Raw genomic sequence first — 21450 nt, 5'->3', positions numbered from 1 at the left:
AATCCACTGTCCTGATTAAGGAGGCATGAAAACCACTGTACAGAAGTTTTCACAATGAAAAAAAAAAAAAAAAAAAGGTCATCGGGGAAAGAAAAATGATGTCATCATAAAAATAGTGGTAACCTGGGGATTGGGAAGATTGAAGAGCAAAACTATTTCTGCATAAGGGAAACATCAGGAAGGCACAGTTCAGGTCACAGTGACTTTGTAGAAATGAATTACTGGGCAAACCCAAACCTGAACTGGAAACGTTTTCTGTACTAACTATAGCAGTGGATTCTGATGGCTCTAAATTGGAAGTCAGTTCTAGCTAATATGTTGCTAATTTTTTCCTCATCTGTTAAAATGTTTTTCATTTTCTGGTGTGCTGAAAATATCTCTGAATAGGACCTTACAAATATATGAACTTCTGCCACAAACTGTGCAGGCGGTGATACAAAGAATGTTGGAGAAAATTGCTTTTGGCCTGCGGGACACAGAAGACAATGAGAATTTTCTTTAAAAAAAAAACCAAAAAACCAAACCAATCTAGTTTGCATTTTGTTGTGGAGCAGACCATAGGACCTGGTTATGGGAATCATCCCACACAGAAACCCAGCCAGCATCTCATGTTAACAGATTTGCATTGTGCAGTGAAAGATGAGCCCATATTTTCTGAGGCTTTGGTGGGGAACAAGAAGCATTAAGTGAACGGGCTATCACATTCTGCTCTACAAGAGGAGGACAGCTTCACTCCTTCAGCTTTCCAAGACAAAATAAAACACTGGAATCCTGTCCTCTAGAAGAGGCAAAAAATCAAAGGAGAGCCAGCCTACTGCATTAGAGCTAGGGAAAACACAGTGGAACTGGAAAAAATAGGAAACTAGGAATTAGTAGCCAGGCTATGCAGTATATTGGCCACACAGATTTTCAGAACACAACATGCTTTGCCAGTGTTCACAGCAAATCTATAACTGGCATTTAAAGGGAGCAGAAGCTATCTGGAATAATTACTGTAAAGTAACTAAATATGCAGCTAAACCCAGGCTTCAGTTCCTGGTCTGAGCAGCCAGGTCAAGCAATAGGCAGGGAAGTGGGCTGGGAGGAGTGGAAGGCAGGAAACCCTGGGAGCTACTTTGAACCTTCTCCACACAGGCCCTACAGTCTCTTTTGTACCACACAGCATCTGAGGAGGCCCTGTGAGCAGCAATGTCTCTGTTTATCCTCCTTGCCACCTCCATCTGCATTTCCACAGAGCCCTGTGCAGTTCTGGGTTATCTCCCTTTGGCTCCTTCGCACTGACCAAGGCCAGTGATGATACTGGGTGGGGATCTTTGGCCACCAGTAATGAAACATGGCATTTACAATTCACCATGTCCCTTTGCAATCAAATTTCTCTTTCTGAATATTTCCCAAAGCATTGTTTCTTTTTGCTCATTTTCCACTCTAATTTGCTTTTTCTATTTGGCAACATACCTCAATCAGTGTTTTGCCAGCCTGGCTAACAGTTGCTTTCTCCGTCTTTTGTATGTCCAAGGACTTAATCCAGCACTGTGCCTTTTGCTGTTTTTCATCCAGGTGTTCTCCAGCGTTTTATGAAAGGTGAAGTCCCCACCTTGTATGCTCTAGCCCTCATGCATAGTCCTGAAACTTCTCTTTGGAGGTTGAAAATCTAAAAATGAGGGAAAAAATCCACAAAACCAACTTCCTTGATGAATAAATCAAGGCATACATTTTTCAAATCTGCCTGTGGTATTTTTGGAGGAAAACCTGAATTGCTCTGTGTATTTGCTTTGCATGGTGTTTTTTAGATTTCTGAGTATTTACCCTAAAAATATGCAATTTCAAATGCTGTACAGGCAGAACATTGGTTAGATATTAAATCCTATTTTGTCTGACTGCCTTTGGATGCAATCAGATGAACTGCAATTACAAATTATTGTATGGCCAAGCACACTGTGCAGTGCTCAGAATCCAGACCACAATGTTTGCCCCTGAAATTCTCTCACTTCACTTCACCAAAAAAAAGAAAGAAGAAAAAAAAAAAAAAAAAAGAAAAAAGAAAATAAAAGGTGAAGCTGTTGTTATGAATTGAATCGCTTGCTGTAAACTGCACCATGTTTCTGTTCTGTCCTGGAGTCCATAAGTGCAGCTTCTAATGACACTGCTCCAGCTGCAGGAATCTGCTCAGTGAAAGAGGAGGAGGAGAAGGAGAATGGCTGCTGGCCATTTTTGTTTTCTAACGTGCATGGGTTGAAGAAAGAAGAATCCCTCATGGGATTTGATTTAGATGGTTTTGGCAGCTGTAAATTACTCACAGCATGCTGCAGAGTTTGCGCTACGAGATATTTTCAGTTCCGTTGAAATCTCATGCTAAAAAAAACCAGCCTCACAAAACTCGAACGAAAATAAGGCAGCGGGACAGAAGATTGCTGCAGATGACTTTCAGCTGGCTCATGCCTGCCTGCTCCATAGGAGGAGTTTTAAGGAGCTGACTTAGGGAATCTTGAAAAAACAACTGTGAGTGACACTGAAATGTTTTTCACCCTTAATGGCAAAGAAAGGGTTTTTTTTAGACTTTGGATTACATTAGGGTATACTTACTCTCTGTCTTATGATAATGCTGCACAGGTTTTTAGAAGAATTGAGTTAGTACTTTCTAAAACATTGTTTTCTTCTGTGGTTATGTCGGGACATTTCATAGTGAATCTTAGGCAGAGAGCAAAACTGCTACTTACAAAATCCACCTCCATAAATAAACAAACAAATAAACAAAAACCTGTGCTAAAATTAAAAATCTCTTGTAATCTTTGGAGCACTGTGTGCAAATACATCTATTTTATGGAGGGCTGCTCTTAGAGGGAAGTAAGATTCCTTTCCATTAAGAAAGGTGTTGCTGGAATTGAAAGAATAATGTCTTTTTCAGTGGGAGGGAGTGTCTTGGAAGTACTCAGCTTCGGTTTCACATCCCAGGCCAGCTTGCAAGGTTTGTCTTCTCCCAGAAACATTTGAGAAATTGAATGGATTTGACCTAGAGATGATTGAAGAGTGGGCAACACAAGGTGTCCTTGCTGACCCTTTAGTTTTTCAGAGCAGTTGTGCTTTGTCTGACATTTCACACAGTTACAGGGGTGGGGTTGTACAGTCTTCCCACAGCACATGGGGCCTGCAGCAGTGCAGGGCACCTGCAGAACTGAGTTCTGGAATGGGAACAAGGGCTGCTCACCTTTCCTCCCATCAGCTGGATCCTTCCACCATCTGTTCTTACAGATGCCCAGTATCTACGTTATTTTCATCTTCCGTGCATCACTGCACACAGTAGAGGGGGAAATATTTCAGTAAGTGGGAATATGCAAGACATTTCAGAAAATGATATATGGACATTTTAATATTGACATTTGCAAAATGTCACCGTGATTTTAAGCTTCTCCTCAAGAAACCTATGTTGCAGGACCATGGGACCCAGCCAAGGGTTCTGCTGGCGGCCACTCAACATCCTTCGATCAAGAGGTATTGGTGGATGAGGAAATAGGAAAAACAACACAGATATAAACGCAGTAAATTCTGTTGCTAATACTAATTTTATGCAAGGCATCTGGACCTACCCTCTCTCTACTATCAGGGGAATTTTGAAGGTTGTGCAAAATGTTTTCTTCTGTTCCTCTGCTGGATTTACAGCTGCAGAAACTGGACAAGCTCAGCAGTTTTAATCCCTGGGTTCCCATGTGTACTTTCTGATTTCAGAGGTCTCTATTGGTGGAGAAGAGAGAATTCATACCTCAGTCTGGGGCCAAATGATATAATTGTGGTTATGGGATGTCATCTGTTGTCTTGCACATAATCTTTGCATGTTTTCCCAATCAATCCATAATTGCTTCCACCGGGTGGTGTGGAAAGTCTTGACTTTGGCTGTCTGCAAGTCCATTCCAAGGTCCTCTGCAAGAGCACTCTAATTTGAGATGGAGATGCAGGAGGGCTTTCTCTAGAATATTACACTGCAGAAATTGTTCTCCTTCACTTTGCTGTCTGAGCTGTATCTGTCCAGAAAAAGAGCACAATAGAGAATAATTAAAAATCTCTAGTATCTCTGAAAATGAGGAAAAATGCCATCGAAGTAAATAATGTAACTGTTGTGATCGAGGTGAGAGCTGGGATTAATTTGTACTGAATTAAAAGCACACAGAGACATACAGTAGTGGGTTAAGATTCAGTATTAGAGGAGTTTCATAGATTTCCTCTGTAATCTAGTTTATGTGGCTTTGTGCCCACCTGCATGCGGTTGTCTGTTTCATGCAATGTGAGCATCTCACAGAGGAATAAACGTTATACCTGGGGAGCACTGGTGAGGTGTTCAAACTCTTTAGTATGTCAGAATAATTTCTGAATTTCAGCTTGACTTGCATTTTCCATAATCTCTTTCCTCCTTATATTTTTCTTTCAAGTCTTTATGCCTTTCTAATGTCCTTTTAATGTCTTTATGTTTATTTTGCTTTATTACTTGCACTATGCTTTTTAAAAGCTGTGGTCCATATTTACTGTCTTTTCATCTCCTAATCTTGTCTTCCACTGATTTCTTTACCTTCTTCCCATTCTCCTTCGCCCGTGCTTTCTACCCCTTCTCGCTACTGTAATCTACAGAGTTTCTACCTGTTTCCTCTGAAGACATTCGAACTCAGGACAGTCTGAAGAGTTTCATGAGTGCATATGAGTCAACAGATCTTTTAGGGAAACTTACAGTCAAAGCCTTAATTTTAGTAAATAAAAAATATTCCCTGTGACTGGAGAGGTGGCTTCTGAATGTTTGCATTAGCTACCAAGCCACATAGGAAATTCTTGAGAATGTTTTCAGTGATTTAATTTCTCGGTTACTAAATCTGCAGACACTGAATTATTTTGAGTATGCGTGGGCAGGTTTTATTTTTGGTTTATTTTTCCACTATTCCTTTATTTCATTAAGTCTTTGGCCTATTGTTTTTTATTTTCTTTTCCTCTTTTATAAATTATTTCTCTCCACACAACCTCACCACATCATCTCTTTCCATCTCAGACACTGTCGGTGAGCCCAGCTTCTGGGTGAGGGTTTTGTGTTTGAGCAGGAAGGAGGTGACTTTTAATACATGGCTGCTGCTTTGAGATAGCAACCATGGCCTCCAGGAGGGAATGGCTCAGGTTGAGCAATTGTCATAAGTGTGATTCAGCTTGGTCCTCCCCAGGATGCTTTTAGCACAGCTGAGCAGAGGCACAGGGAAATAATCCTGGCAGGAGGTTGAGGATGTATGTAAGTAGATCTGTGTGTCTTTGCTCTTGCACATGTGTAACCCTTATGTAAACCCCCATCAAAAAAAACTTCAGTCTAAAATAAGTAAGAAATTGCTTGAGCTCATTGAAGAAGCTGGAATATAATAGTTTTCTGTCAGAAATTCAGCATAAAATTGCTTTAAATTGTATGTGTAAAACAAAGCATTTATTGGGATATTGGAATCTGTACTAAAACAGCCTGTGCTACCAGAGAGATTTTTGCTTTCTGATTTGTACTGTCAAGGCAATCATGCTGCCTTCTAAAGTTTAAAAGCTCTGCATTCTTAGACAGATTTTGCTGGCCTGTGTGAATGGTTTGTATGAACTGTAATACACTTTTTACTCAAAAGCTGTACATTTCTGGCAGATTCTTTTGAGTGCTTTTCAAACCTTTGAAGTAAAAAGCTGAGGAGTAAATAAATGGGAGGAAATCACATGCAGTAAATCACCAGGAGTGCAAAGATAGTTTCAGGACTGTGAAAGAAATAAGTGTGAAATATCAATGTCTCTGTAAAAGAGATACAATAAAATCAGAAAAAACCAGTCAGGTCAGGTGCTAAGCATAATGAAGGCTGCTTTGCTCTGCTCCAGCAGCTCAGTAAAGCAGTTAAACAAACATTTTATGTCTGGAAGTACATACACTCCAGTTCCTCAAGCTGGGTGCTGTGCCCCTCTCACTCTGAGAGTGGAAGAGCAGCACACAGTCCTTACACTGACAGTAAGAACTCATTTAGTGGGTCAGTGTGTGAGGATGGGACAAAAGCAGTTCTCAATGCATGTAGAATTTTGCAGTCAGAGTTCCTGTTTAGTTCTCTGCCAGCTCCCAGGCTGCTCTGCCCAGTTCTGCTTACAGCAAGAGTGGGAGAACCCCAAGTTTATCCTTGCAAATGTTCACAAATATTACTGTGGCAAGGTTGTGCTAGGTTCCAGAAAAAAAATGCTATGTTGTTTGCAGTGAACAACATAGCAATATTGACAAATCTTATAATTACCTGTTGCGATGGATCTTACAGCTCTATCATTAAAAAATCACAGGATTTGTACATGTTACATGAAATCGTTTAATTATCTTCTTGTCTAATAGCCATTAATACTGTGTGTGACATATTTAAGAAGGGAAAAAATTATTGAGCAGAAGAAATTTTGGCCAGAGTAGAGTGTGAATATGTTAGAGAAACAATTATGCAGACACCAGGGTTGTTGAAGGAGAATGGTAAGAGGTGCTACAGGTGGTGGAGCTGAGATTCCAAGGTACACGGGGGAGCAGAGACCCACTTACAATAAATGGAGAACCCCATGTCAGGGCAAGTGGAAACCTGGAAGAGGGCTGTGACCCTGTAGGAAGTCCTGGCAGGACCTATGGACCCATGGAGAGTGGAGCTTATGCAGGAGCAGGTTTACTGGCAGGACTTGTGACCCTGCAGGGGATCCATGCAGGAGCAATTCCTGAAAGCCTGTGGAAAGGGACCCACGCTGCAGCAGTTCCTGAAGAACTGCAACCTGTGGGAAGGAATCGTATTGGAGAAATTTGTGGGGAGCTGTCTTCCATGGGAACTGTCTTCCATGTTAGAGCAAGGAAAGAGCTTCATCCCTGAGGAGGAATTAGAAACAACATGTGATGAACTGACTGTAACCCCCATTCCCATCTCCCTGTGCCTCTGTATAGCAGAGAACTCTTGCTGTTGTATGAAGGGTTGGCTGCAGGCTAGCAGGACAGCAGCAAGGATGCAGCAAAACCAGCTGGTTGCAGGAGGCATGCGCTGGTGCATGTACCCTGTGCTGCATGCAGGAGAGATCCGTGGTCTTTCCTGGGATGAGGGAAGCTTTGTCACAGCCTTTACAGGAGGAGGGGGTTGCTGTAGCTCAGGTTTCGGTGTGGGGGACAGCACGTGCCTCCTGGTTGTGCTGTGGAATGGGGCACCCTCTGCCACCTGTCCCTCCAGAGAGGAGGGACAAGCATGGCCTCTTGCTACTTGAAACTCAAGGGACCCGAGAATAACAAATTCTGGGGAAGTGTGATGAAGGCAGTGGGATACTTAGGTTTTCCCAGCAATATCCAGCCCAGAACACTGGCCCTGTGCTCTGAGGGCTTCTCTGCACAAGAAGTTCTTACTGAATATTTTTTTGATTGGCAATGGGCGTAAGGAATTCCTTATTCAAGAAAAAAAGCACAAAGTTGTGCTTGCTGAGTAACCCCATAAGCTGACACGGAGATGCCTTCCTGGATTTAGAAACGCCACAGTTATTACACAAAGCATGTCCCATGGATGTGACCTTCTCACTTCCTCCCACTCAGTAAACAGAGTTATTCTGGTTATTAATTGGTTATTCTCTAGCTGTGTCTTCCTTTCAAGAAAGGCACACTTTTTAGAGTAAAATTCACAACTTAGCTGTTTTCTGTGAAATATATGAGCTTGTGAGGGTCTTGCCCTGGTTGCAGAGAAAAATACAAAGAGGCAGGGGATGTAATAGATGCGATGTTAGATTTGCTTTGCTGCCTTCTGGGGAAAAGCCATTGCTCCTGTTTTCAAATGAGGCCAACAAATTTCATTAGTTTACCTTTCTGTAAATATCCTGACTTGTTTTAGCAGCAGAAAGGTAACTGTGGCTGCAAAACTGACATTTTGCAAAGGCATCTCAAAATTCAGCCAGGGAAATAGCCTTTTAATTTCAGCCAGCCACTTCTATTTTCTTTTACTTTATTTGGTTTTCTGTTATTTTTAAAAATCTCTATTCCTCAGTGGAACTTGCCTGCAACTGCTGTGTGCAAATGTGTGAAAGCATTTTAGTACTAGCTTCTTTACCCCTAAAGGCCATAAAATTTATGTAAAAACCAGATCTCAGCAGTCAAAAACAGAATGCCAGTCAGGATTCTGGGTGCTTTGTGCAACAAAGAGTGTTCTGTTGAAGCAACCCCACATTTCCCCATTGCATTAGTGTTTTTCTCCATCACAAAATAGATGTGGGCAAGAAAGCTGCTGAGATGGGTTAAGAGGTCCCTCCCTAGCTGATGCACACAGGAGGAAATGAGGTGACCTGCTGGAGCAGATCAGACCTGCAGCCAGCAGTACAAAGCCAGACTGACATGAGCTGTGGAAAGGAGGGAAAGAACAGTGTGGCATCCAGGACATTATCCTGGTTCACTGGCATTCCTTCTGCTGGAGTGTTTTGAGTGAAGGTGTAATTCCCCCTGGACTGTTCTCTCTTTATAGCTTTGGCTGCCAAGAAGCCAATTCCACCCAATAAACTCTCCTAGTCCCCAGCCTCTTCCTTCTCCTTTCTTACCCTGTACATTTGTTGTACTTCTGGTTTAGCCTTGTCCCTTCCCTCCCTCTCCCTCTCCACCTTCCATGGTGCATCTCACTGAAGAGCAGCCCAGCTGCATCTCAGACCCTGCTGGGCTCCAGGCTGGAAGGGGTGGGTCAGAATTTCACTTTGAAGCATCTCTGTGGGGCTTCCAAATTGTACTGGGAGAGGAAATTGCTGCCCCCTCCTGTAGCCACATGGTCAAACTCAGCAGCATCAGAGACAAGCCCAGGCTGCTTTTCACATCAAATTTTACCACACAAGAAGAAGGTGACAGAAGTATGATTGAAGGGAAGGTGGAGAGAGGGGGAGGAAAATATGTTCTTCTGAACTATCTTTTTCTTCTCTTTTTCCCCATGAGAACTGGTGGATCCCTTACTAGCTCAGTGCTTCTCACCAACCACTTCATGCTGTAATATGGAAAGGGCAGAAAGGAAGTTCTGAGCCACAGATGGCAACATTTCAGCAATAAGGAGGGCATGGGAGGATGCACAAGAGCATAAGAGATAATAAATTAAGTGATGAAATAATATGTTTAGAAACCAAATAAGGAATGGGCTATCTATCTGCTTGTGCATTTATGCCCCACTCCCAATGAAACCCCAATGACAAATTAAATTCTGCTTTTCCTCTGTGTTCTTCTTGAAGTGAGCAGTAAGAAAAATCTGCAGCAGCATCTGGGAAGGGTGAGAAGAATCATTTTTATGTCAGAAAAGTCACACACTTTTTCATTAAGACCTTTTGTGGAGAATATGCTAATTGGCAAAAAGTACTTGTAGAACTGACAGGCACTGAATTCTTGGTCTGTTGGTGTCCATGGAGGTCTTTCAATCTCTAGGCTTTAGTCTGAGTGATTCTGACTTTCCATCCTGTGCGTTTCCTGCAGTAGCACACCTTTAGTTTTCTCTGTGCCTCACTTGTTTGTGATGGAAACTCCTGAGTGAGAGAGGAGTGTCTCAGTGTGCAAGCTCTAAAGCTGGATGGCAGAGTGAGGTTGAACAGGGCTTTCTGGGAGACATGTAGAGATTGCAAATTCAATGTGCTATCTGTATATCTGTTGATGTTATTTTAAACATTATATCACGATGGCCATCATATCACGATAGCTAAAATAGAAGTTAATGGTGATGTAAATTCTCGTTTTCTACTTAAAAAATATATGGGATGTTTGCATTTTTAGTTGTAGTGGAGATTGAAAGTTTTGAGAAATTTGTAGGTTTCCTTTCCACATGAAGATGTTCATCCTTGTTTTCTAAATGAAGTAATTAATTAGAATCCTTCATGTTTTTTCTTCTCATCTACAGTAAGATCAAGCAAGCCATTCTTTCCACTGCCAAAAGGCCAACTTTTTTGGAGAAAAGATGGTTGGAAAGAACCCTCAGCAAGCTCAAAATATGCATATAATTTTCTAAGTGTAGTACATGCATTTAAAGGTTTTAAAAGAATAGGTTATGAAATAGTTTAGTTCTGCATGGTTGAAAGTGTGTGGGTATTCATACACAGAAAATTACTAGCCCTGTTTTTGACATCCCTAAAGGATGCTATCTGAGGTCACAGAAATCAACTGCTTTCTGAGGACACCACTGATGCTTTGACATCACTGGTGGGGGAATCAGGCAGACCTGAGACATTTGTGACTTCAGTGCTTCCAGACCATGCACTTCCCAAAGGACATCACATTGGGGCATCTGTTGTTTCTAGTGTGCTGAACTGAAAGTCAGGCAGGCATGAGCATTCTGAATTCAAGCGTTTTTCATAAAAGACCAAACTATCAGAAGGTTTTGCCAAAATTCTCCTTGAATATATCTTTTATATTAGATGTGGATGAGAGAAACAAAGGCAAACGGACTGGAAATTTCCAACATTCAGAAATGCTGAATTATGCAATCATCAGTTTTAGTCTTAAGCAGTGGGATGTTTTTAATTTAGTAGCTATCTGGAGATGATTCTCCATTTCCTTTTATCAGTTTTATTCTGCCACAGCTTCTAACCACAAAGTGGAAAAGTGAGCCTGAGTAGGTAAGGGACAAGTACAGGTATGACTAAGAAATGGAAAGGCGTATATATAAAGTTGTTGTGTGTGACACCTGTGAAGTGTTTATCTCAGAGCTATTCGTACCCTGTTTTCAGAAGGACTAAATAAGTGCTTTTAGAGTAAGTGCAAGTGATTGGTTGTGTTTCCCTGTGTGTGCCACATTAAAAGCCCATACTTCTTCCAGCAAAGTGAAAAAGTTACGCACCTCTTCAGCTGGACAGATGAAGTGTTTGTGAGTTCTGTGAAGATGAATGAAGTCCATGGAGTTTTTGCCGTGAGCTTGTGATCACCAGATGTTGGAGTGTGTGTGTGAGCGCTCTGGCGCATCTGTTGTTTGGATAACGGGATATGCGCGTGCGGGACGGCCGCGCACTGGAGGTGTTACGACACTCGGGACCGCGGCTTCGGCGGGCGTCAATCAGGGTGGCTCAGTGCAAGGAACAAAGTCCAGCAGCCTTCACTTCCTGGAGTCAGCGTGTGTGATGGCATGTAGGGACTTGGACATGTGGGATTGTGGTTGGCAGAGTGTGTCGGGATGTGACTGGGGGAGCTTCAGCTGAAGACAGTTGCTAAAAGAAGAGAGAAAAAGCCAAGCCACAAACACACATCTAAGAAGCACGAATGTTAAGGGAAAAGGAGAGAATCCATTCACTGAGGCTGAACCCTCAGGCTAAGTCACCAGTTTTGTGCTGCTTTTCCTCTGTGAAAGTTCATGGGAGCTGTGGGATTTTAGAAATATTCTGAGGGGAAATTCAATTTATGCCTTGGCATGTGTATGTGATATTTCAGATTTCAAATTAAATTGGGTTTATATGACACAATTTCTTTTCATAGCACAGGCTTGATTGAAGTTCCAACACATCTTTTCCAGGTTCATGCACCATACTGTTGTAATACAGCCCCGTAACCTACTCAGTCACTCGTGGTTCTGTCCCCCGTGAACTCACACCAACTCCATCCCCCATGTTGTTACTTTCAAAAATATTTTTTTTTTGTTCCTATCTTGGTCTTGAAATGCTAGAAGCTAATAAAACCAGAACTGTGCTCAGGTTCTTCTGGAGAATCTTTTCTCTCAATCCTACCTGCATGGCTACATCGTCAGAAAATTGGCTGATTTGGATGCAAGTCAGTTGTCTGTGAAGGAAATAAAAGGAAGAATATGTTTATCATTTGTGAAAATTCCCCAGAATCATTGCTTAGGAAAACATCTGGTCACTCTTCAGAGGTGATCAAAACAGCAAACAGAACATTAGATTGCAAGAAATTTCCAGTGGAAAGTACCATTGAAAATACTGTAATTTCTGCTATGTGAGTCATGGGCAAATCACCGATTTAATCCCAAAATACATTTTTAAGAATTCAGTCCCATACATATAGTAATGTGTCTTTGTGTGTGTGTGTGTGTGTGCACCCATGTATGTAATGAAAATAGGACAGATTGAGCAAGCAAGTAATTGCAGTGTTTAGAGTCAAGGACAAGCTTTGTTATGAATGAAATCTGAAAGGATTTGGATTACAGTCAAGAAGTTTAGATAGAGGGCAATCTAAATTGTACAAGGGCAGATAGTCTTCCAAAGTCTGGCTCAGAAAGGGATGTGGGAGGTCTGACAGACAGCTTGGCTAATGTAGCATGTAGATGAAAAAAATGCACTTTAATGATTTGTTGAACTATTACAAACCCAAACAACAGTTCAACAGGACTAGCCTGATAATTACTGTTTTCCCAAAAGAAAATTGTAGATTGTGAATGAAATGAACAACTCAAACTTGAAACTTCAGCCTGATGGAACTGCATTTTTCTTGTGAAACCATTCCCATGGAAACTTCCTAATGATTTCCTTTTTAAATAGTCTCATTTAGAAAGGAAATACATAGAGTGGCATATATCTTGTTACAACCCTGCAGAAAATGGATAGCCATACTATAAAGGCAAAAATAAGTACTCTTTCTTTTCTTGTGTGTGCAGTTACATGGTGGGACTCACTGCTGTGTGACAGCAGTGCCAAGAGTTCAAAATTACTAATGGAAATTTAGGACCCTTCTTGTCATTAAAATACCATCTGGCTCCCTGATACTACTGCCGTGATAACCACCATGGTATAGGAAAACACATATAATGTCTCTTTCCCTGTGGCTCATAGGCCACCAAATATCAGCATGCAAATATTTAAAATGTTAAACTTCTTCTGTCTGAGCTGTGTTTATGCCTACAAAAATCTTTAATATTTTCTGGACTTCTCAGTCATTTTAAATTTCCCAGTGATTCCACATTGGTCTCAGGGAGAATGGATACCTCTGCAGCCTTAATCTTGTGTCATGTTTTCCTTTTTTTTATGAAGGATTTTTCTTTTCCTGTCTGGCAGAGAGTAGTCCAAGCCACAGAATCCAGAAACAGACTGTCCCAGAGTTGGTGCCCCTTTCCACCAGGGAAGGGCCTGCCACAGAGCTGGGATCTAGTTTCAAACTCCTGTACAATTTGTGGTTATTTAGAGCCAACATTTTGGTTTGAATCGGCCTCTAAATATTTGTTGTATGGTTTTATTTATAAGAATAATGACTCTGTGTTTACAGGCTACAGCATATAATGTATTTAATGCCCGGTCTCTTTTTTTTTTTTAGCTTGCTGTAACTTTCAAGTGCATTTCCACTCTTTAATTTTACACAAACTCTTGGACATTGGCCAGACAAATTCTTTGTAGTCTGTACAGTTCAGGATCTTGGCCAGATTAAAGTTGTCATCAATTTTGCCTCCCTCTTCTTTTAATAACATCCCACTTTTCTCTCTAGTACCTCTCATGTTTTTAAAGGTTGCCATTCTCTGCATTCTTCTGTATTTTCTTCAATATTATACTCTTTTATTTTTTCTTCTGATTTAACTGAATCTTACTTTTCTGGATGCTCATTTTAAAGCCCTGTATTATTTTAAATTTGGTATTTATAAATATTCACTACTCTGCAGTCTTTTTGTGAGGCTGTACTGGTGATTCCTTGTCCTAAGCCCAATCTGAATGACAGCTGCAGAGAGTCTCCTCAGGGAATTTTAGGAATCTCTTGGTTTCTTCTATACTGAAATTTCAAATTGCATTTTCCTCAAAGCTAGTCTGACATACTGAAAGCCCAAGCTATTCTTGCTTTCCAGAAGACAATAATACAATATAAACCCTGAATCCAACTTTTGCTACTTCAGAGGATTTTGTTCTCCTGAACTACAATTGCCAGAAGCCTCTGCTGGGAAAAATTATGCTTATAAAATTCTTTTAAACAAGTAAGATCCACCCATCCACAGATGGGAGAGTTTATAGAACAGGTTTCTGGTTGACATCTATTTGATCAGATATTTTTAGTTGTGATAGATAGTCTAAAGCATGGATTGATGAATTGCAGACAGTTTTACTCAAAGAGTAAGATGGGATTTGGTATGAAGTCTACAAAGAAAGCCTACATTGTGATATTACTCAGAACAATCTTGGTCACGTAGCTTATGCTTCTGTAATGAGAATTTGTACTTGCCAAGGATGAGTTCAGAGCCCAGCAGTCAACATCTCCACCTTCAGCTGATGCACTTCAAAACTGGAGCTGGTGTCTTGGATGTCTGGTCCTAAACCGAATGTTGGCATAGAATATAAGTTTTGTTTTTCTCAGTATTCTTTGAAAAATTACCATAGATTGTGAGATAAAACCTCACTTTAAAGTTTAACTGTGGCTTATATTTTTTCTTCTCACTGGAGCAAAAGTTAACTTTTAAGGGCAAACCCCCAGGGCTGAATATACTAGTAAACTCCAGCTGCTTTGTACTTCTTTGCCAATACTGAGAAGTCATAAACCCAATTTAACTTTCTGGTTAAACCAGGCTTACAGCTGTTTTGCATTGCTAGAGTGGAGCAGAGCAGCTGGAGTATACCCCTGAATCAGGGTGATTTTTTCTTTGCTGAGTTTTGTGTCTCTTTTTTCAGTCTTACATGGAATAAGACAAGGCACAGGCAGTCAGCTCTTGGCAGTGCACAGTCAAATTGATGGAAGACTTGCATTTAGAGCCAAAGCCACCGTGGGTTTTTTGGTGTCTTTCTGTTGGTTTTTATATTCTCCTACTAGCTGTGTATGCCATGGGGATATAGTTGTGTGATAACTGTACTGGCCTTAAACTCAGTTTTAGTAAGTGCAGCATTTTTTTAGTGGGTTTGGCATGTTTTGTTGGCTCATCTTACAAAAACACCTTATAGCACTATATATCAGGAGGATGAAGATGATTTTGAGCTTCAAGTGCCAGAGGAATTCTTTAATTCAGAATCAGCTTGTCTCTATTGGTGCCACTTGTGACAGTATCAGGTCACTCCATTTCTCTATGCCACATTTCTCCCTCTCTACAACATCTTCCAGTTCTGTCTTTTTGAGTATTTTTGTCTTTTTGAGTCTTTTTTGTCTTTTTTTCTTGCTGATCTGAATGCCATTTTGTTCTGCCGTGGTTTCATGGCTACAAATGAATTACTTGAATTCTTCTTTTGGCTGCCTGAGATTGCAATGCAGCATGAATATAGATGAAGCTCTTGGTTTGGACAGGTTTGTACTGTCTCCAGACCAGTAAATTCTGATGTTGGTTGCAACTTGCAGTCACAAATGGAATAAGAATAAGTATTACTGAGGGATACACGAGATAAACTTTAAAAGGTATCTTTGAGCAAAAAATCATTATATGACTCTATTATCAGTAATAAACAGGTTATAAATTCTAGCTGTATGTAGTCAATAATGGGCTAATGCTGGAAGAAGGGATGATTAATGTAGTAGGGGCCTGTGAGTGAATGGAAAAGTTCAGGGGGATAAAATAATCTGTAAGAACACCTGCAGAACTATCTTTGTGCTATTTGTTGTGTGCAGGATGTCCATATGGTTACAATCACCAAGTGTTTAGAAACCTTTGCCTACAGCAAGAGCAATTGCCAGATCAGCTGTGCAAAATCCACTGTGCTAATTTGAACAGCTCTCTTGAACTCCAGACTGCTTCACCTCTGCTGCTCCTGCTGCCTTTGCCACAGCCAGACTTCTGGTGTGTTTTTGACATTACTGAGGTCTTTGGTTTAGCTTCTCCCCAAGTATTTGTTATCAGGGAAAACAGTCATGTACCTGAAGTAGTTGCACCAGCAGCTGCCACCCCACGGCCAAGTAAGTTTCCACTATTACAAACTGTTTGGATTTAGTGAGGTTCTGTTCTTTCACTTTTATAGGGCTGCGACATTTTGTTTCTAAATTCCAGTAATGTCACACTGCTTTATGCATGGTTCTTAGGCTGCTGATCTCATGGGCTGGCAGTAGCCAGTTTGAAAATCATAAATCTCAAAAGGACCATGAGATCTGTCTGCAACCAGCAGCAAAAGCAAGGTGTCCACTCTGCTAATTTCAGCTGAGTTCATAGGAAAAAATAAAACAAGAACAAAAAATAAAGTTCCCTATATTTTCTTTGTCCATACATTCCCAGATTTTGTACCTTCTTTGTAGTCTGCAGGTCCTAATGGCCAGCAAATCAATGGCAGGGGAGAGGGAAAGACCACCTGTTGTACTAAATATTCACAAACCCTGCAAACAAAAATAAACAGTAAAAGACCAAGCCCTTAACAGCTTGTAACAGCTGCCACATTCCACTCAAGAGAAATCTTTATGCTAATGGAATCTGACAGGATCTACATTAGATATCTACACATATGGAGGAAAAAAAACCTAAAAAAAAAAAAAAAAAGAAAAAAAGGGAAGAAAAAAATCATGAGAGAAAGAGAATAAATCTGTTGGACTCCTCTGAGTAGGTGATGTTTTATGTGTGTAAGTCTTTTGTCATTTTTCCCAGTCCTGTAGTTTACATTTTTGATAGTTTGAAGTGAAACATTTGTTGAGTGCATGAGCTGCATGATGTGGCCAAGGACTAAACTGAGCTCTATTTCTTTTATTGGTCAAGTAAGGGGAGCAGTATCCCTGCTGTGCTCCAGCTGCAGCAAAAAATTCTGCTGAAGATCCATCTATGAAGATGCATAGAAAATAGTCTTTTAATATCTCGCATACCAGTTTGCGTCACATACCAGTTTGGTCCCAAATTGATGAAAATCCAGGAAATTTACATGAGGAATACTGGCCAGCCGAGTCATAGAAACAGGTCAGGCTGTAGCACCTTGCTGATTTGCGGGGGATGGCTCTGATCCCAGGACACTGGTGCTGGAAACTGGTTGGGGTTATTGTCTATAATCTTGGGGCACTCAGTGCAGATGCTGACCTCAGAGTCACCATGCTTGTCAGAACAGTGTTTTCCTTTTTTTCTGCCAACAAGAAGCCTGGGGATTTATGGATCAGAAAAAAATGTAAGTTGATTTCCAGGGTGATACAGAGATAGTAGAAATGTGAAAGAGATTAAGAAAGAAAAAATCTGAACTAGTCTGATTTTCTTCTATAAGCTCAGAAATGGCCTGGAAGCTTTGAAAGTGACCCTCTGATCTGGTTATACTCAAAGATTGCTAAACGTGCTGAGAAATGTCCTGTCCTCCAATTCAGTTAAACTGCAGTAAGCAGCTGGATGCATGGACAGTGTGGCAAGAGGGGGTGGTTGGAAACTGTCCAACAGGGCAGTAGAAAAGGGAGCTGTCTTTTTGCACAGTGACAGTGAAATGTCACTGAAATACGTCAGTGAAATATGCTTCAGACCTTAGAGAGTTTTTTTGCACATTGAACCCAGGAATCTTTTCCATGAAATTTACAGTATTTTCCCATTAGATAGTTTTGACCTCCTTGAAATGCAGGTCTTGCAATAGCCTGTCTGGCTTTGACAGATCAGTCCAGGTCCCACGGGCAAAACCACTTGATTAGTGTGTTTGCCCAGCAAGTTGCCTGTAACAAGGGATAGTATTTTAAGTATTTCTTCTGTATTAGCTGTAGGGGAAAACCTATTAGTCTGAAAGAGTTAAGCATTGGCATTTCCCTGTGGTCACCATGTCTGTCTCAACAAAGACTGAAATGTTTGTGTTTTCTTCTGGCTACACATCACTCCAAAGAACAGCAGAAATAATTGGTGGAAGCATCAGAAAAAAACCCCAACAAAAACATAAAGAACAAGCAAGAGTAGGAATTGATAGTTTTTGAAGAGATTTGAAAGAATGGAGGCCGATTGATGAAGGAGGCAGATTGATACAACTGTGCAGTCAACAGTAGCTTTGGAGATGTCCACCTCCATAGCTATGGTGCACCAGGAAGGGCCCTGCTTCAATCAGACAGGTGAGAGGAATGACCTTGTGGACAAAAACAGCAAGTGCAAGTGCAAGTTCATGGGTTCCAGTAAAAGCAATAAGGAACATTTTGACTTGAGTCAGTCCCAACTGACAGTCCAGTGAAATACTGTAGATTTAGAAATCTCAGTTGCATCTACTCCCACTTTTGTTAGTGGTCAGTGATGGATGAGCTGGTTGCAAAGTATGATTTCCCAAGGACTATAACTTAGCAAGAGAAAATAATAAAACTGCTTCAATTGCTGCTTGTTTAACTTATGCCTAAAGTGGCACAAATTGCAGATTCGTGAGGGTTGAAAGAGGCCTTCAAAGTCATCTACAACAGTCAAACTAGCACCACCATAATCACCCCTGAGCCATATCCCTAAGTGCCACATCCAGACACAGTAGGATTGCAGCTTGACATAGTGCAGGAGAGTCAGCATTTCTGGGGCAGTGTTCTGAGAAGGTCTCCCAACTCTGAAAGGAAGCCACCTCATGGGGGATCTGCATGTCCCTCTGATGGGACCTTGAGTTCAGAATGTGGGCTTTTTTATAAGGTACCTCTTAAAGGAGAGACAAATACTCTTATCTTGTCACTTCGGAGCTAGAAGAAACTACAGGTAGCTTATCTTCCTCAGAGATCCTTCTGTTTGTCCTTCAGTCATGCACAGTATGTAGCACCAGGCCCAGGCTGCATCTCTGAGTGCTCACAGTTTTATAGATCATATTGAGGCTTCAGGAGCTATTGCCTGCTTTCCCTCTGCTCACACCAATGTAAAGTAAAAGTAATTTATTTGAGTTTAGCAAAGTTACACCCCACTGAAGCTGCTGTGTGAAGAAATCAAGTGTCACTAGGGTTGAATATGTCAGATGCACTTAACCTCCCCTGAATCCCTGGGTCTGGACAAACTGCCTCTAACTGGATGACAGCATTCAGGAGAGCTTAGCTCAGGAAAAGCTGAAGAAAACACAAAACATGTCTCAGTGCCTATTGAGTCTGAACTAAGAGCAACAACACTAGTGACTCTCCATTTCCAAAGTTAGAAGAAGGAGAGGTAGTTACTGTTCTGTGCACTAACTTGGGGGTGATGATAGTTCATAACTCAGGGCACAAAGTAGTATCCCTGGGGAAAAAAGAGTTCTCCTTTGTGTGGTACCACATGTTTGGGTAGATACTGGCTTATCAGTAATTGGTGAACTCCTTTTGAAAGTTTTGATTTGTGCCAGGATGGAAAATTATATCCAAGGTAATGGCTCTCCTTTGACTTCCATAATTAAAGAAAGGCCTCTCCAGAAGACTGTAAAGTCAGCAGGATGATATCAGTATTAATCAATGAGAGGGGGCTTAAGCCTCTGATACTTAATTTTTTTTCAGCATGCTCTTCCAGTTAATTCCCAGGGATTCCCAAAGCTCCACCCACATGCCCAGGTTGAAAGGCTGTCCAGGAAATGCTGGAAATAAGTGGGGACAGCACCTAGCCAAGTGCCATCGGTTGGCTGTTTGCCATACTGCCTCAGAGGACAGTTTCTGAGTGCCTGAACCAAGCACAGATGATGTGGTCTAAACCCATCGCTTCAGATTCAGACCTACAGTTTAGTACTTCCTTTCAGAAGGAGGGCTCCACTTTTCCCTAGATCCAGTCCCTTCCGACTCCCAGTGTAGTTTATCTTTAAGTTGGACACTAGGAAGAATTTCTTCACAGAAAAGGTGATTAGACATTGGAATGGGCTGCCCAGGGAGGTGATGGAGTCACTGTCCCTGTTATAGGAAAGACTGGATGTGGCACTTAGTGCCATGGTCTGGTTGACATGGTGGTGTTCAGTCATAGATTGAACTCGATGATCTCAGAGGTGTTTTCCAGCATAACTGATCCCCTATTCTGGGATCTCAGGGAAGATGTAAGACTTCTGGTTAATGGTTTAGGACATGAGCACGTATAAAAGCAGATCTTACTGTGATTTGTGAAGTATCCTCTCTCTTTTTGTTGAAGGACAAACTGATGAACCGTTCCTAGGGAGCCCTAAGCATAGTGACCCCTTCTCATACTTACTTCTCCAATGCTTTGAGCAGAATAACTTGAGCTAGAGGAAGAAGGTAAGATTTGCTCCTGTGTCACTGGGGTAGTGAAGCAGGGAGCAAATGTCTCAGCCCCTCTGTAGTGTCAGGTTGATTATCTGTCCTGTGGCCACAGAACCCCAGAAGATTATCCCATATTGTCTTGAATCACCTTGTGTGTAGGATATTAGTTTTGGACGTAGCACTGGTCTCCATGTAACAATCCTCTATGCATAAGTTTGTGCTACTCCTTTAGAGGGATGGGCCTATTTACTGCTTCAGCCTAACTTGGAAGTCTGTGGGACACATAAAGAACTCACTTTTCAAAATGGATTGGGAGCAACAAGTACTGAACCTTTCTTGTGTCCTGCAGAACTTCTACATTATACTGGCAGATTGTCTAAATAACTGACAAAGCTCACTGAAAACACCCCTCAAACAAAATGTCCACTGTCTAGTGACATCACCTAGGGATCTCATAGAAGAAAAATGCTTCCTGATGACACTTCAGGCTGGAAGTTTCTCAACTCAAGTCAAACAGTTTATGTCCATAGCAAAATGGATTTTCCAGAAATGTTTCCATGGGGCAGGAGGTGAGGATGAGGGTTCTGTGGGTGGTATCTTCACTGCCTCCTTCTTCTTAACCATAGCCTCTTCTTGACCTGCAGGCTGATGTGCAGGTTGCTCCAGGAGTTGCTGTCTCTCAGAAACACTGTAAACTTCAGACTCAGCTTCCACGACCTCAGGGTTATTAAAGACATTTTCTTGGTTGTTTCTGGCATTTTCTTGGTATGGAAAGAATTTTACATGCCACGATTTGATCACATTTTTAGCACAGATTGTTACTTTTTGTCTCCTTAGGTTTCCTTTGCAGACAAAGATACTTCTTTCTTTCTTCCCATGCAGAGAACACATGTAAATAGCTGTTGTGTTCATTCACTGAACAAAACAGCTTTTACTGGTGTGATCAATGAGGACACTCTAAAATATTGTTTCTGTATGTTCTTTGAAACCCACAGAACTCTTCCCAAGCCATTTGATTGAGTGTTTAATGTAATTTTATTATTTTCCTAAATATCATCTATATAATACTAGTTCAAGTTTATGAAAAATAAGGTTGAAAACATAAGCACATTGCTTTGCAGAATGTATTGTGAATTTTTTCAATGCAATGTGGGTGTGCAACACTGCTATTTGCAAAGTTTCATCTTAGCTCTCTGTGTGAAAGTGACTCCTGAATATATACAGCATATCAACCTAATAAATTAATTAAATATTTTTGCAAAGAAAGGGCCACCTGACTCAACATGCCAGTCTGGACTTTTAAACATGTTGAACCTCACCATTTTGTTTGTTTGTTTGTTTATTTTTTGAGCAAGCCTTCTTCTTCTTCCCCATACAGGTTTTTGTGTCATGGGATCTTTTCTGCAGTTGGCTTCAGTTGTTTCTTTGGTCATGTTCCATATGTTTACTATCACCTTTTTTTGTCCTTTAATAGCCTAGAGCATTTTCCTCACCAAAAGCTTCTGGGTTAT

General features: G+C 41.1%; 1 protein-coding gene across 1 annotated transcript in view; it reads left to right on the top strand.

Moving 5' to 3' along the window:
- Positions 1-21450, top strand: part of TBX15 (T-box transcription factor 15) — an 89436-nt gene that overhangs the window by 30405 nt on the left and 37581 nt on the right. The gene's annotated exons all lie outside the window — the stretch shown is intronic.

This window comes from Taeniopygia guttata, chromosome 1 (assembly GCF_048771995.1).
Source record: "Taeniopygia guttata chromosome 1, bTaeGut7.mat, whole genome shotgun sequence".
NCBI lineage: Eukaryota > Metazoa > Chordata > Aves > Passeriformes > Estrildidae > Taeniopygia > Taeniopygia guttata.
The sequence above is the reverse complement of the archived record's forward strand: the minus strand, read 5'-3'. Positions and strand labels throughout refer to the sequence as shown.